Raw genomic sequence first — 15,788 nt, 5'->3', positions numbered from 1 at the left:
CCTGGTGCGGGGGCCTTGCACGCTGCGCCTTCCCTCTATTAAGAGAACAAAAAGAGAATTTATCACCATCTGCACGACCTGGCCTCAGGCTGGGGTTGCTCCTGCTTCTCCACCGTTCGAGCCTCTGCTGTGTCTTTCCGTAGCTGGAAGCCGACGTGCTGAGAGGAGGGGGCGTCTGGACGAAGAAGCCGCATTTTCCTTTTTTCCTAGGGTTTGTTATACCCCAAAAGAAAGAGGGCTCTCTTCATTGAATATGGCCCTGATACATACAAATCTCCAGGCTTCCTGGGATGAGTCATCCTTATCTTTTGTTTCCTGGTGTCCTGCTAGTTTTGGGCGACCTGATAAGTAATCTTATCTTCTAGGTGTCTGTCAGGCATACGAGGTAAACATATGGTAATTACAAGCAGGATGAAGGAAAGAAAAAAACTGATTCAAGAGACATATTTTATATTTTCATTTCCACGTGTATACCACACCAGGTTCAGCTTCACTTTCCAGCCGTACTCCACCACACTGCTGCAAGATTAGCATGACAGGCCTTTGATGCTGATGCCGAATTTTGCCCCAAAAGGCGAGAATAAACTGCCTCAAAGACTTGGTTTGAGTCAAACAGGCAGGAGGTATTTTATTAACGACGTGCGTCGGAGAAATCGCAAAGGGATTTCTGAATTCCCGTGACAAATGCAAGCCTTTTTATACATTTTGATTACAGAATTACATCATAGTACATACATAATCATACATATGTATATAGAGGCGTGGTATAGGCGGGGCGTAGGGCGGGGCCTTTCTTTTGAGGAGCATCTTGGTGGTCGTTCCGGTTGCCTTCATCATTGGCAGGGGGCGTCCCGTGAGTCTTCCTCCTTTAAACTTTTGAACTCCTTCCTAATTTGGGCAATCTCCGATGTACTTTGCTTGGCCCCCATAGCTTGGCAGAGGCCTTTGGGTCAAGCCGACCTTGTTGGCTCTGAAATGCGCTGAGCTCTATCACTGCCTGTTCCTATCTCTCTTCCCTGCCATTGTGTTCCATTCCTTAACCAATTTATTGCTCTATGTGGTTTCCTAAACGCTGAGCTTTCTCCAGATGCTCTATATCCTATGCTTTAACCCATTATCTCTTGAAAGTAACTGTTTTAGGGGCTTCATTTCCCTCCTTTTCTTATAACTTACGAATTCTTTCGTCAAGTTCTAATCCTAAGGGGCGTTGATACGCCCGTACCATCGCCCAAATCATTTGGATCCTTTTCATCATGGATTTTAGCTTCCACCACAAGCGTAAGTTCATAAGAGTTAGTAAAAGCATTGCTATAGTTATAATTAGTATCGGGTGCACCAGGTAGTGAAAAACCTGTGTTGCTGTCGGGGAGAATCCTGTAAAAATGTCCCACCAGTGATGTTGGCCTACTTGTTCTACTTCAGTCAGAACTTTTTTTATTTTTTCCGAGTTGTGTTCCACCTGCAGGACCGTGCGCTTAGCTGTTTGGTTTACCCTTTGCACCAGTCTCTTTACTTCCGGATGCACAAGCATCACCTTGAGAACCTCAACATCCATACCTATCTGTAATTTTGGCAGCTCGTGGTACAAGTCATACTCTGCGTTAATTAGCTGCTGAGTGGTTACGGGAGCGGTGTAGTTAAAATCGCAACCTATGATCCTGGTAAAATTACATACACAGAAGTTAGTATTGTTAGTTTCCTCTTGGCAACTATCTACAGTTACGTTACTGCAAACTGTTCTGACACAGGCACATCCATTCCCTATATAGTAAACTTGCGACCGTACTCTATTGTGTGAAAGCATTTCGAAAGTGCATACACTATTTTCAGTATCTAAGCATAAATCCTCTGCTTCCACTATAGCATTTTCGCAAATGTAACCTAATTGCCCCCTAGGAATACATGCTTCTGTACTAACAGACTGCCACTTGTTTTTAGCGTTGTCATACCTCGCCCAGACATTATGATCCACTGGCCTAACAAGGACATTCTGATGTACCGTCCCTAGGGTAAGGATAGGGAAAATCGCCTTCTCTTCTGCAGCCCCAATGGTGAGAACGTAGGCCTCAATGTGCTCATGTTGTGGCACATAAGTGAAGTTTACTAATTGCCACCAGGCTTGATGGTCCCTTTCAAATTGCGTAGTGTGACTATCCTTCAATATAGTTTCCCTTACTTCCTGGGGCAACGTCCCTGACATTCCTTCTCTCATTATTCCTGCCGCCACCGATTGCACCCACTGTTGTGTCTGTACGCATTGGATGGCAAGCGCAGTTTCCTTGCTAATGTCTCCTGTATAGCCGGCAATTTTAACGAAATCTTCTGCAGTATGGTTTGCTACCAGAGTTAATAATCTAACTACGAGTGATTGTGTTTCTGCTAATGTAAGCATGGATGAGCTCAGGGGCACTTTTAGTTTTCCTAAGTTAGAGGTAACGGTACTCAATTTGTTTACCAACACCTCCTGATCTATGGTATTCAATATTCCAAATCCAGTGCCAACCCACCCACTGATATCCCTTTGTGTTCGTTGTCGCAGTGGGTGTTTGATGCAAACAGATGCGAGACGGAGACTCAGTTTGATGCAAACAAATGTCCCACTTTATTGAATCAGAAGGCGATATTTATACACTAATCTAAGAGCTAATGCCACGTATACATATTGCTGATTGGTGATTTCTACATCTCGTTACACACGTTTTAACTTGATTGGCTACAAAGCATTTAGCAACAATTAACTAACAAAGCTTATCTTTCACACATTCGAGCTTCTTCGTGGATGTTGCTATCGTGCCGAGTCCCTTAATCTAATCGTCTTGCTTACTCCTTAACCTTCGAGTGTTCTAACGTGCTGTTCCTTGTGGTTACAAAATATGCTTTAAGCAGCACTGTCCTTGCACACAGCCCAAAGCTTATGTTGAAATTATCAGCAATTGTTCGGTGCTGACAGTCTGAGGCTGTACTGCCTCAATTCCCCCTTCTGACTGAACAAGATAAACTCTTTTCATGACAGGATTGAGCATCCGTTGAAAACATTGGAAGATACAAGGTAGCAATGTTAGCAAAAGCAAGAAAGCAAATGTGATTGCAAATGTGCAACCCCTTCTTTAAGTGATTGTATTGCAGCATGTATAGATTGAGAGTGATCAGAAAGATTCATACAACACATTCCATTAAAATCTTCACAAATATGACCTAAAAGCTAACAATAAAAAGAGCAGTACAACAGAATAGCACAATCAACAACCAACATATAGACGAGGGATCCCTAAGTCGACATATAAACGATCACATGAATTACAACATTAACAAAACATGTTATCAGTACAACACAATACTAAAAGGACATTTCACACTGCAGTGGAAGGACTTTAACAACTTTTTAGTATGAGGAAGTTCAGATGTCCACTGGTGCATAGAACCAAGGGGGTAGAGGAGGCTTATCCGACAAAAATTGGTCGGGGGGCCCCAAAAGCATCCCCAGACCCCTCCCGGATCACAGCACGGTGGAGTCCTAGTTTCCTCCATGGTTGCCAAATTAAAACCTAAAAAGCCAAATAAAATTATTTACAGACAAAATTCCAAGCCTTTAAATAGCAAAGGCATACACACTCTTTTTTTTTTTTTTTCTTCTTTTTTTTTTTCTTCTTTTTTTTTTTTCTTTTTCATTTTTTTTCTTTTTTTTTTTTTTTTTTTACTCTGTGTTCTCTGTACGAGGAGCAGTTCTCATTCTCCTCAGCAACTTTCAGGCCATGGTCTATAAAAAAAAACAAACCCGGGGGAAGCAATAAAAGTTTGTTGGTGGATTTAGATACATTTTTAGAGGTATGGTGGGCTCGTTTTCTGAGCAGCAGCAGTGTGTGCGGGGGGGGGGGCGAGAAGCGGCTGCGGAGGCAGGAGTGGGAGTGCTCTCCGTACCAGGAGCAACTCTTGCTCTCCACAGCAACTTCCAGCCTCCAAAAAGGCATACTCATTCTCATAACTGTGTTTTTTGTCTTACTTCTCACCAATATATAAGAAAAACTAACAACCACCACTAGAAGATTCAAAAATGAAATGATATTGCTACTAAAATCTGGTAAAGTCACCCTGAAACAAAATGAAATGGTACAATTTCCTAAATCAAAACTGCAAGTATAATTACCAACCAAGTTTTTTATCTCTGTATGAAACACCAGTGTACCATGCACCACAATATGCATCAATATTGAGAACTATATTGCAATTATTGAGAAGGAATTAATAGAGTATTAATGAGCATTTTTTTGTCGTATGGCATCAACAATTGAGCAGTAAAAAGATACTGCAAAGGAGATGACTCAAGCCGATTTCAAACCGTACTGCGCAATGACAACTTTGGCTTCTTTTACCATTTTCCAATCTAATGCAACCCATTGACCTCCTCCTCCGGGTCCCACAATCACTGGAAAACCATCGGACTCATATTGGGAACCATTTCTCCTTCAACTATAGCATTTTGAATAATTCCCTTCCATCTAGTTACTGGATACACATTACCACCTCCCCCACTACCCTCCCCTCCCCATGCTGGATCTGGAAGAGGTGGAGCAGTGGGTGCTAAAGGGTTAAGGGAAATAGGAGCAGGAATAGGGAACAGATCAGGGGGTAAAAATGGATTAGTGCTCCCCTGTTCGGGATGTTCCCTGGAGCAAAAACTAGAGTTTTTTCAGGGGTATACTCATCCTTGGTTTCCAGTTCTGTCAGCTTCTTCAGCAGTTTCCTTAGTTGCTTGTCTCCGAGTCCCAGTTCTTTCCTTGGCTGTTGCTCTATAGCAGGCACTGATGGTGTTGACAGATGAAGCAGAGGATTAATTGATGGCAACTGTGGTCAAGAAGATAAATCAGGCTTCCGAGGTGGAAAGGTGGCAGAGCAGTCGGGAGCCGCGGTAGGCAGGCACGAGGGAGGGAGTCTGCATTCCAAGATTCCTCGCCTGTGTTCTCCGGCTTCTCTCCCTCTGGGAACTCCGATGATTCTGGTGGTGTTTTCGGTCGCTTTTGGTTTTGCTTCTCAGTCCCATTTTAGTTTTCATCCAGCCCCCAGGGTCAAAGGGTTCTGGGTCCAAATCCGCATTCACCATAGAGGCAGTGGTTGGCAGCGGGGGGGCAGAAGGGGGAGCAGATGAAGTAGTAGACTCTTTTCCTTTTAAAGTTTCAAAAAGTGTTCGCCAAGGTACTAAGAGTTTGGCGGTTTCATTATTGCCCCGTGTAGTGGCATCCCATAATTTAACTCCGACCTCCCAAAATGTAGAGTCATAAATAGAGACCGAATTGATGTCAGAAAAATGCTCACGAGTCCATTTTAAAAGCAGTTTTAGATCATGGCCGGATATAACTTTTTTATCCTTATTAAGTAAAGTCTTTAAAGTATAATAAACGTCTCGTTCTTCTTTTAAATCCATAACAAAAAGTTTCTCCAAGCTCACCTGCCAATCGCGAGGAGGTGATGAAGGTGCGCACCACAATTACCGGCTTCCTTTCAGCCTTTTTCTTCACTCTCGAGTTCTTGGAGACCTGCGACCGGATAATCTTCAATCTTCTTTTTTCTTTAATAATCTTTAGCAATTTTTTAATTTTTATTTACAGTCTTTAGCCCGATCACGTCGGGGTCACCATTTGTCGCAGTGGGTGTTTGATGCAAACAGATGCGAGACGGAGACTCAGTTTGATGCAAACAAATGTCCGACTTTATTGAATCAGAAGGCGATATTTATACACTAATCTAAGAGCTAATGCCACGTATACATATTGCTGATTGGTGATTTCTACATCTCGTTACACACGTTTTAACTTGATTGGCTACAAAGCATTTAGCAACAATTAACTAACAAAGCTTATCTTTCACAGTTCGTCTATGATAGGACCTAGTTGCTAGCCATGCATTCCAACCTTTAAGGCTCTGTTGTATAAATGGCTGACAATCCTTTTGTAGGTGGGTGATATTGGTCTGGATATTCATCTGCACCTTTTTCAGAGAATACGTGGGGTCTAGTAGTAGTTTTAGTTCGTTTGATCTCCTTATCACCTGGGGCCCTATAAAGGTTAAGTTATATACTTTTCTGCATTCAATTGGTGGAGTAGTTTCCTGGGGCAAGTCTAGATTCGGGTACAATGGAACCATGTCTCCCGGTAGTGCAATCTTATACCCAACAGCACGCCTAGGGAAGTTAAAACCTCGCTCCAGTGTTTTCAACTCCCTTTCACATGTGAACTGCACCGACTGATCCAACCTAAATGCTAGCTCACACCAGGCTTTCCCTTCCTTAGGACCATTGGATGCTACAATCTTTCCTGCAGGTACGAGAAGGGGGTGAGGATTAAAGGTTATATTCTGGGGATGTAATTCCCCAAGCGCATCCTCCCTATAAATTACTGAATTCCGAGGTTGTGATCCAGGTGGATCTTCCCTGAAGTCACTCCACTGACATGAAATTGGGCCCTTTTGCTGACGCCAGATTGTAGGTTTGCCCATTTTCACTGGACTAAAGGTGATTAAGTCATGTTCTGACTCTTCCGCCAGGGGTTGGATTGTTAGTACTAGCCGCCTGGTTTCTCCTACTGGGTCAAGCTCTCGACACCCAATTTGGATTTGGTCCCCCTTATATGCTAGTATGCTGGGCTGATGCCATACTTCTCTCGCGTATGGCTGATTAATACGTAGGGCATAAACCTCAAAATATGGTCCTTTCGGGTCCCTGTCCAACTCCGGATGGATACACTGGTGTGCGTTAGACCATGGGTCCATTGGGGCAGGGTTTTGGGGAAGAACTATACTTATCAAGAGTCCAATGATCAGGATGGTAGAGGTCTGAAGTGGAGTCCGGGTCATGGTGTCTACTCCTCTTGTTTACTCTCCGGTGCTTTCTTGACCCGTGAGTAATGGATCCACGTAGGTCGCTCCTTGATCCGAACCGTGGTGAAGGTGGTCAGCAGCACTTGGAAAGGTCCCTCCCACTTCTCTTGTAGGGGTTTTCCTAAGAGATTCTTAACATACACCCAATCACCGGGATTAAACGGATGCAACTTACAGTCAGGTTGTTTAGGTTGGTGATCAATTACCACCGTAGCATTTTTGTCGAATTGCTTCCCCACCATAATCACATAGTCATAAATATACTGATTACCTATTTGATCTACAGCGTCCCCATTTACAGTTTGCATAGCGTAAAGTCTGCCGTATAGAATTTCAAATGGGCTTAACCTTTCTTTTGACCTTGGTTTGACTCTCAGCCTAAGCAGAGCAATAGGCAAAGCTTGATACCACTGCCAATTAGTCTCCTGGCATATTTTGGCAATCTGCTGTTTGATAAGATGATTCATCTTTTCCACTTGCCCACTAGCCTGTGGACGGTAAGGCGTATGTAATTGCCATTTAATCCGTAACGCTTTGCTTATCGCTCTTACCACTTTTGCACAGAAATGTGTACCTCTATCCGAGGAAATACTCTTCGATACCCCAAACCGTGGGATAATTTCATTCAACAGCACTTTAGTTACTTCTCTTTCCTTGTTCGTTCTGCAAGGGAATGCTTCAGGCCACCCAGAAAATGTATCAGTTAACACTAACAAATATCGAAACCCTCCTTTTCTTGGGAGTTCAGAGAAGTCAATTTGCCATACCTCACCTGGGAATTTACCTCGATTTATGGCTCCTTGGTGTATCTTAGTTCCTGTGTTCGGGTTGTTCTTCAGGCATCTTTCACACTGGGATGTGACATATTTTACAGTGGTAAACAATTTTGGTCCCGCTACCCGAGCCTGCAGATACTGATATAGCGGGTCTAAACCCCAATGGGCTTTCTCGTGTTCTGCTTTCACGAACTGCCACATCGTATTCCCTGGTATTATTAACTGTCCTGTTTCCAATTGACCCCAACCATTTTCTAACATTCTACCTTTGTTTTTCTGGATCCACTTGTGATCTGACTCCTGATATTCTGGCCGGAGGTTAGTGTCTAACTCACCTGGTATTAGAGCTGTTATTTTTATTTCCTCAGTTCTTGCAACGGCTAATTTAGCCTCCGCATCCGCTTTTCGGTTCCCTATCTCCGGGGTAGTGTTTCCCTTTAGGTGTCCCTTACAATGCATTATGGCCACCTGTACTGGGAGTTGGACTACCTCTAGCAGTCGCAGGACCTCCTTTGCATGTTTGACTGCTTTCCCTTGAGCAGTCAACAGTCCTCTTTCTTTCCAGATGGCTCCATGAGCATGTACGATGGAAAAGGCGTACTTGGAGTCTGTCCATATGTTAATCCGCATGTTCTCCGCCAATTCCAGGGCTCAGATCAAAGCTATCAGCTCTGCCTTCTGGGCTGAAGTCCCTGCAGGCAAAGGATTCGACTCAATTACCTTTTCTGCGGTGGTAATTGCATAACCAGCCATTCTTACTCCCTGCCTCATGAAACTACTTCCATCCATGAACCAGTTGTCCGCATCTTCGAAAGGTTCTTCTTTGAGGTCCGGGCGACTGGAGTAGACGGCTTCAATTGTTTTCAGGCAGTCGTGCTCGATTGGTTCTGCTGGGGCTCTCCCTTCTAGGAATGAAGCTGGGTTCACAATGTTAGTCACCTGAATAGTTACGTCATCTGATTCAGCCAAGATGGCCTGGTATTTTAGGAATCTGGAAGGTGACAGCCAATGGTTACCTTTCTGCTCTAACACAGCTGAGACGGTGTGAGACACTAGCACCGTTACCTTTTGGCCCAGCGTGAGCTTCCTGGCCTCTTCTATATTGATAATCACTGCGGCCACCGCTCTCAGGCAGCCAGGCCATCCTTTTCTTACTTCATCCAACTGTTTGGAGAAATAGGCCACAGCTCTCTTATGTGGCCCTAACTGCTGTGCTAGGACTCCTAGGGCCATCCCCTGTCGCTCATGGGAGAACAGCCAGAATGGTTTTGATACATCTGGGAGACCTAAGGCTGGTGCCCTCATTAACTCCTGTTTCAGCTTTCTGAAGGCCCCCTCTGCTTCGGGAGTCCAAACTAGGACACTCTTGGTCTCCTTCAACAAATCATACAGTGGTTTAGCGAGTATCCCATATTGGTAAATCCATAGCCGACACCAACCTGTCATCCCCAAGAAGGCACGCAGACCTCTTACTGTCTCTGGTTTAGGCATCTGGCAAATAGCTTCTTTTCTGGCTGCTCCCAGGGATCGTTGTCCTCGGGAAATTTCATATCCCAGGTAAACCACTTTCGTCTGCACCAGCTGTGCTTTCTGTTGAGAGACTCGATATCCACTTAAACCCAGAAAGTTTAACAGGGAAATAGTCCATTCAATGCATTCTTCCTTTGTCACTGTTGCTATCAGGAGGTCGTCTACGTACTGCAGAAGAGTGCCATCTCCCAGTGGCCTTTCCCACTGCTCTAACTCTTTGGCTAACTGATTCCCAAAAATCGTGGGGGAATTACACCATCCTTGGGGCAATACTGTCCAGGTAAGTTGGGTCTTTCTTCCTCTATCTACAAATTCCCATTCAAAGGCAAAAGTCTTTTGACTCTTGGGAGCTAAGGGAAGGCAGAAGAATGCATCTTTTAAATCTAATATGGTGAACCATGCCAAATTATCTTTCAATTTGGTTAGAAGGGTGTATGGGTTAGCAACTACCGGGTGTAGTGTCTTGGTTATTTCGTTTACTGCTCTCAGATCCTGAACTAGCCTATAAGCCCCATTGGGTTTCCTTACTGGCAGGATGGGTGTGTTGAAATCCGATTCGCATTCTACTAGTAACCCCAACTCCAAAAACTTTGATTATGGGCTCAATCCCCTCCCTGTCTTCTATCCTCAGAGGGTATTGTTTTCTTACCACCGGCCTTGCCCCAGCTTTAAGTTCGACAATAATGGGTGCTGCCTGTTTTGATTTCCCAGGTACATCAGTAGCCCATACTAATGGGTATGCTTCGCTCAGGATTCGCTCGATGTTGTGATTCTCAGGCTTTCGTTCCACACAGCTGATCGTCAGGCTTAGAGCCGCGATCAGTTGTTCCTCGTTTACTTGGAATTCCAATTTATCTTTGTTAAACTTTATTATGGCTCCCAAGTTTTCTAGCAGGTCTCTTCCTAATAAGGGCTTTGGCGAATTTGGTAAATATAGGAACTGATGGATCCCCATCTGCTTCCCAATTTTATATCTAATGGCTTTCAAAAAGTAAGCCTTTTCTGGTTGGCCTGTTGCTCCCACGACTTGTACAAATTCATCACTCCTAGGTACCAATTCCCGATTCAAAACCGAAAAGGTTGCTCCCGTATCAATCAAAAAGTCCATTTCCTTTTTACCTTCCCCTAGCTCCATTCTAACCAGTAGGTCTGCTAGGGAACGGCCCACCGGTCCCCCTCATTCGCTATCCTGACGTGTGGCAGTAGCAGTGCCCATTAGTTTTTCCCTTAGCTGGGGGCATTCTCGCTTCCAGTGTCCCATTTTCAGGCAGTACGCACACTGGTTTGGCCCTACTCTGGCTGGGTGGGGTTGGAGCCTCCCTCCCCCTTTTGCTGGGATGCCTCTACCTCTTCCCCTGATCTCTGGTTCCGAGTGGTTTGTATTTTGGGCCGCTACTGCTACTGCCACCACTCGAGCTATCCTCCTATCCTCTTTTTTCTTTTCCTCTATCTCTCTATTATTATATACATTCCATGCCTCATTCAGCAACGTCTCTAGATTTTTATTTTCTGGATGTTTAAGCTTTTGCAATTTCTTCCTGATGTCTGGATTACTCTGTCCCATCATCAATCCTAACAACTGTTGTTTCCCTTCTTCTATTGCCGGGTCTAGGGGTGTGTATTGTCTCATGGCTGCCCTAAGTCTATCCAGGAACTCTGATGGGGTCTCATCCTTCCCCTGTCTAATATCGTATAGCATTGACCAGTTAATGGCCTTGGGGATTGCATTACGCAAGCCCGCCGCTATCAGCCTTCTATACTGTTCCAGCAGGTTATAGTGATCTCTGTTACTCGGGTCCCATTCTGGTTTACTGCTGGGGAATATATCTTCTATCCTTCTCCCTGGTGAGGTTAATAATTCTGCATGTCGCCTCCCTGTTTCCAACACGAGCTCCCTTTCTGTATCTGTCAATTCCGACAACATTACTTCTATGTCCTCCCAGTCAATGTCCAAATTCTTTGCCATCAGCTCAAACCTCCTCGCTACCCCCTCTGGATTCCTCCTGAAGCTCCTCGCTTCATCCCTCCAGTTGTTCAGATCACTCATTGAAAACGGCACCTTGATTCTACCCTTTTCCCCTACTATCAGCATAACTTGTCGGAGAGGAGCTATCGTATGGTTCCCTTCCTCTTTTTCCTCTGCTTCTCTCCGTGCCACAGATCTGGTGTAGTACGAGTGACTGGTCCCTTCCCCAGGATCTTCCTGGCCCTCAATGTCTTCCCGATTCTTTCTCTTCTCTTTTCTTTTTCCCTTTTCCTGCTCTTCACTTTCACCATCTGTTTCTATTAGCTCTTTCCCCACTACTTCCCTTCCACCTCTCTCATCCTTTATCTGAATTACTATATTCAGCCTTTGTGAGCTGTTCTCTGCCTCTCTCATGCATGTCTCATTGTTATCCTTCTCACTATACCCCAGCTTAGAGACGTCATCTCCCAGTGGGTTACTTCTATCTCCAGTCCTTGGTGTGCTGGTTTCCCTTTTACAGCCACCTCCATTCCTGGGTGTGCTACCATCCCCATATGGGCTTAGTTCAGGCAGGCTACGCGTCTTCCCTCGGCTCTCTGCTCCCGGCGGACTGCCTCCCTCTCTCTCAATTTCTAGTCTAAGTGGGCTTCCAGCATCCCTGTCGCTCCCCGACCCCTGCGGATTATCCAATCCCTGTGGGCTACCTTCTCCCCCGTCGTTCCTCGACCTTAACGGGCTAACCCCCCCCCAACTCTTGTCTAACTTATCAAGGCTACACCCAAACTTAGATTTCCACCATCGCTCCAGTTCCTTTAATGGGCTAGCTTCCCCTTGCTCTTCTTCTGGGCTGGGAAGAGGCCCTTCCCGTCCAGGGGCGAACGGATGGTACTCCCATAGGCTTATTTCGCTCTCCCTTCCACTATCCTTCCTTGTTAACTTAAGACACTGCTGCCCAATGCTACATGCATCACAGCAACGTTCCTTAGGCTTTGAACCTTTTTTATCTTTCTCCAGGGCTAGTACTAGGGGGTCCTGAGGGGCTACATTGATTCCGCACTCTTTTTGCCATTCTGGTTTATTCCTCAGAGTGAAAAACATATCTGCATACGTCACCTCATCCCATTTATTGAGCCGGCGGAGGAAAAGCATCAGTTGCAAGACTGTATTATAATTAATTGTCCCCTCCGGTGGCCATTTTTCACCATCATCCAATTTATACAACGGCCACCATTGCGTACAGTATTTAAGGAGTGTCTTTTTACTTATACTTCCCCCCGGAACCCCCCCCAAGTCCTTCCAGTGTTTTAAGATACATCCTAAGGGGGTTTTCATATTTATATCTTTACTTGGTTGATTCCCCATTGCTATTTCCTGGGTCCGTGTTTTCTATTCAACTGAGTCAATCTCCTTCCCGCAAGCACTGTATGTCAGTCTATTTTAGCACTTCATTCATACGATATCCAATCGCTTCGTCCTTTTCTGACCTGGCCTCTCGCGAGGAACAGGAACTGCAGAGCCGGACTCCTCTTTCGCTTCGCAGCAATGCTGCGTCTCATGCACACTCACCCATACGCAGTGTTAGTTTATTTAAACTGTCCTACCTTTCCGGTCTATTAGAATACACTGCTTTACCGCGAGATGCCGCTGGCAGACCGTAAGGTACTGATACTGGTCGGCTTCGGGCTGTCACACACCCGCAAAACAGCTGTAAACCAAGGTACGGTTTTGCAGATAATATCACAACAAATTATAGACAACACAAAAACACTAAATTCGTCTCTTTGCAAAATTCCTACAATCAATACGACAAAGTCAAATAAAAGCATATGACAGAGTTAGACAAAGGCATAAAACGTATGTATCCTTTCAAAGTTCCTCCAAGGGAATGGAGAAAATTGGACAGAGTCCCGGGCTTTGTTGAACGTGCTACCGGTCAGCCTGGAACTATTCCCGGGTTTTGGTTCAGAAAAGAAACAAAAGACCAACCGCTCTTTTTAACCCTTAGATCATAGTTTTAAACACAGTTTTAAGAGAAAAACAAGTACCCTTAAGCAAGGTAGCAACATCAAGACTGTGGCAAAAACAGATACCACTTCTTAGCAGGACTCTAACCTGCCTGCAGGACTCTCAACCTGCCTTTGCCTGGGCGTCCCCACGGCTTCTTTTCAGGCGGTCACGTCTGACCCCAGTTCCTAAACAAAGCGCTTTATCCAAAACCTATAGACAATAATAAATACCTCTTAATTTGAAGCAGGAGATGCAGAGAAGCCTTCGTCCACCAAAGAGCGCTGTTCCGGGGGGGGGGGTCCCTCCTTCCGACAGAAATTCGTCAGGGGCGCCCAGAGGGTCCCGTCCCCCGGACCCGGCTTGGGAGGACCCCCTTAGGGTCTGGACCTCCTGTCTGGTCCCATCTGGGGTGCCAGAAATGATGCCGAATTTTGCCCCAAAAGGCGAGAATAAACTGCCTCAAAGACTTGGTTTGAGTCAAACAGGCAGGAGGTATTTTATTAACGACGCGCGTCGGAGAAATCGCAAAGGGATTTCTGAATTCCTGTGACAAATGCAAGCCTTTTTATACATTTTGATTACAGAATTACATCATAGTACATACATAATCATACATATGTATATAGAGGCGTGGTATAGGCGGGGCGTAGGGCGGGGCCTTTCTTTTGAGGAGCATCTTGGTGGTCGTTCCGGTTGCCTTCATCATTGGCAGGGGGTGTCCCGTGAGTCTTCCTCCTTTAAACTTTTGAACTCCTTCCTAATTTGGGCAATCTCCGATGTACTTTGCTTGGCCCCCATAGCTTGGCAGAGGCCTTTGGGTCAAGCCGACCTTGTTGGCTCTGAAATGCGCTGAGCTCTATCACTGCCTGTTCCTATCTCTCTTCCCTGCCATTGTGTTCCATTCCTTAACCAATTTATTGCTCTATGTGGTTTCCTAAACGCTGAGCTTTCTCCAGATGCTCTATATCCTATGCTTTAACCCATTATCTCTTGAAAGTAACTGTTTTAGGGGCTTCAATGCTGTGTCAGAGGCCACTCCGCTTCCCTCATTTACCTCTATCAAGCAAGGAATGACTAAACCATTTCAGCAATTTGTCAATCGACTTCATCAATCTATCATGATCCAATCTGACCTAGATCCAGAACAAAAAGCATCCATGCTTAAAGTATTAGAATTTGAAAATGCAAACCCAAAGATGAAGGTGATGTTTTCCACTCTGCCGAAAACTGCTGATGTTTCAGAAATGCTTGAGACTGCTGCCAGGGCAGTTCAGACTCAAAAAAGTCAGGGCACGGCTGGTGCCTTTGCTGCTGCCATGGAGCCTACCCAAAGACTTCTCGCAGCTGTTGTACAAGAAATAGGCAACAGAGGAGGTTCATCCGAGAGATCTACTCCTGTCTGTTATCGATGCGAGGCCAAAGGCCATATGAGAAAAGCTTGTTGTGTCACACTATGGTGTGATCAATGCCAAAAAGATACTCACAATAGCTCATTGTGTAGATGTACAGGCATGGTTTCAAACTGAAGTGTTACAACTTTCACAAGAATTGGCGTATAAAGCTTTGCAAGCTGTGCATGATCGCATCGCCAGCGTATCTGTTACACCTGTAACTTCTGTCTCTATCCCCACATACACTGTTGTTACTCAGAAATTGAGCCCTGCTGCAGACACCACAGCAGAGAAAAAAAAAAAAAAAAAAAAAGGTGTGTGTGGGGGAGAAGTGTGTGCCTTTGCTGTTTAAAGGCTTGGAATTCTGTCTCTAAACAATTTTATTAGGCTTTTTTGGGCCTCAATTTGGCGATCATGGTGCAAACCAGGACTCCACTGTGCCATGACCCGGGAGGGGTCTGGGGACGCTTCTGGGGCCCCCCGACAAATTTTTGTCAGATAAGCCTCCCCTACCCCCTTGGCTCTACGCGCCAGTGGACACCAGACCTTCCTTATACTAAAAAGGTATTTAAGTCCTTCCACTGCAGTGTGAAATGTGCTTTTCATACTGTATTGTATTGATAACAGGCTTTTGTTAATGTTGTAATTCATGTGATCGTTTATATGTTGATTATGGGATCCCTTGTCTATATGTTGATTGTTGATTGTGCTATTCTGTTGCACTGCTAAGCAGATGAACTTAACTTCTGTTATTTTAACACAGATTACCTATAAAGATCCCTCTACAGGTCAATGGGTAGGACCTAAGCCCTTATTATTTACTGGAAAAGGTTATAGTTGTGTTTCCACAGATTCCAGACTTCTTTGGGTACCCAATAAATGGACACGCCCCACCATGACTGTATGCCAAAGGGACAGGCCTGCATCCATCGACAACGACGGCACGTAGGGGCAAGATTTGTTTGATAACCTGTGTACCAATTTGTTTGTCTTGTTATTCAGATAGCTTTATAGGTTGCTTAAAAGAGGTGTTAGATTGTTAGTGTATGGGTTCTGTAGATTGCTTGTTGTTTGTATTCCTTTTTTTGCTTGAAAGCTAGCATTAATCAAACATGGCTTGTGCAAAAGAAAAAAAAGGGGGATGTGTAGGGGGATGGTCTGAAAGGCGGGGGCGTGCGGCGCTGCTGTATGCACAACCCCATGTTTTGACTGTTTAGAGTTACAAGGACACCCTGTCCTGGACGTTAG

The sequence above is a fragment of the Calypte anna genome, chromosome W (genome assembly GCF_003957555.1).
Source record: "Calypte anna isolate BGI_N300 chromosome W, bCalAnn1_v1.p, whole genome shotgun sequence".
In the NCBI taxonomy this organism is placed as follows: Eukaryota; Metazoa; Chordata; class Aves; order Apodiformes; family Trochilidae; genus Calypte; species Calypte anna.
Note: the sequence above shows the minus strand (reverse complement) of the source record.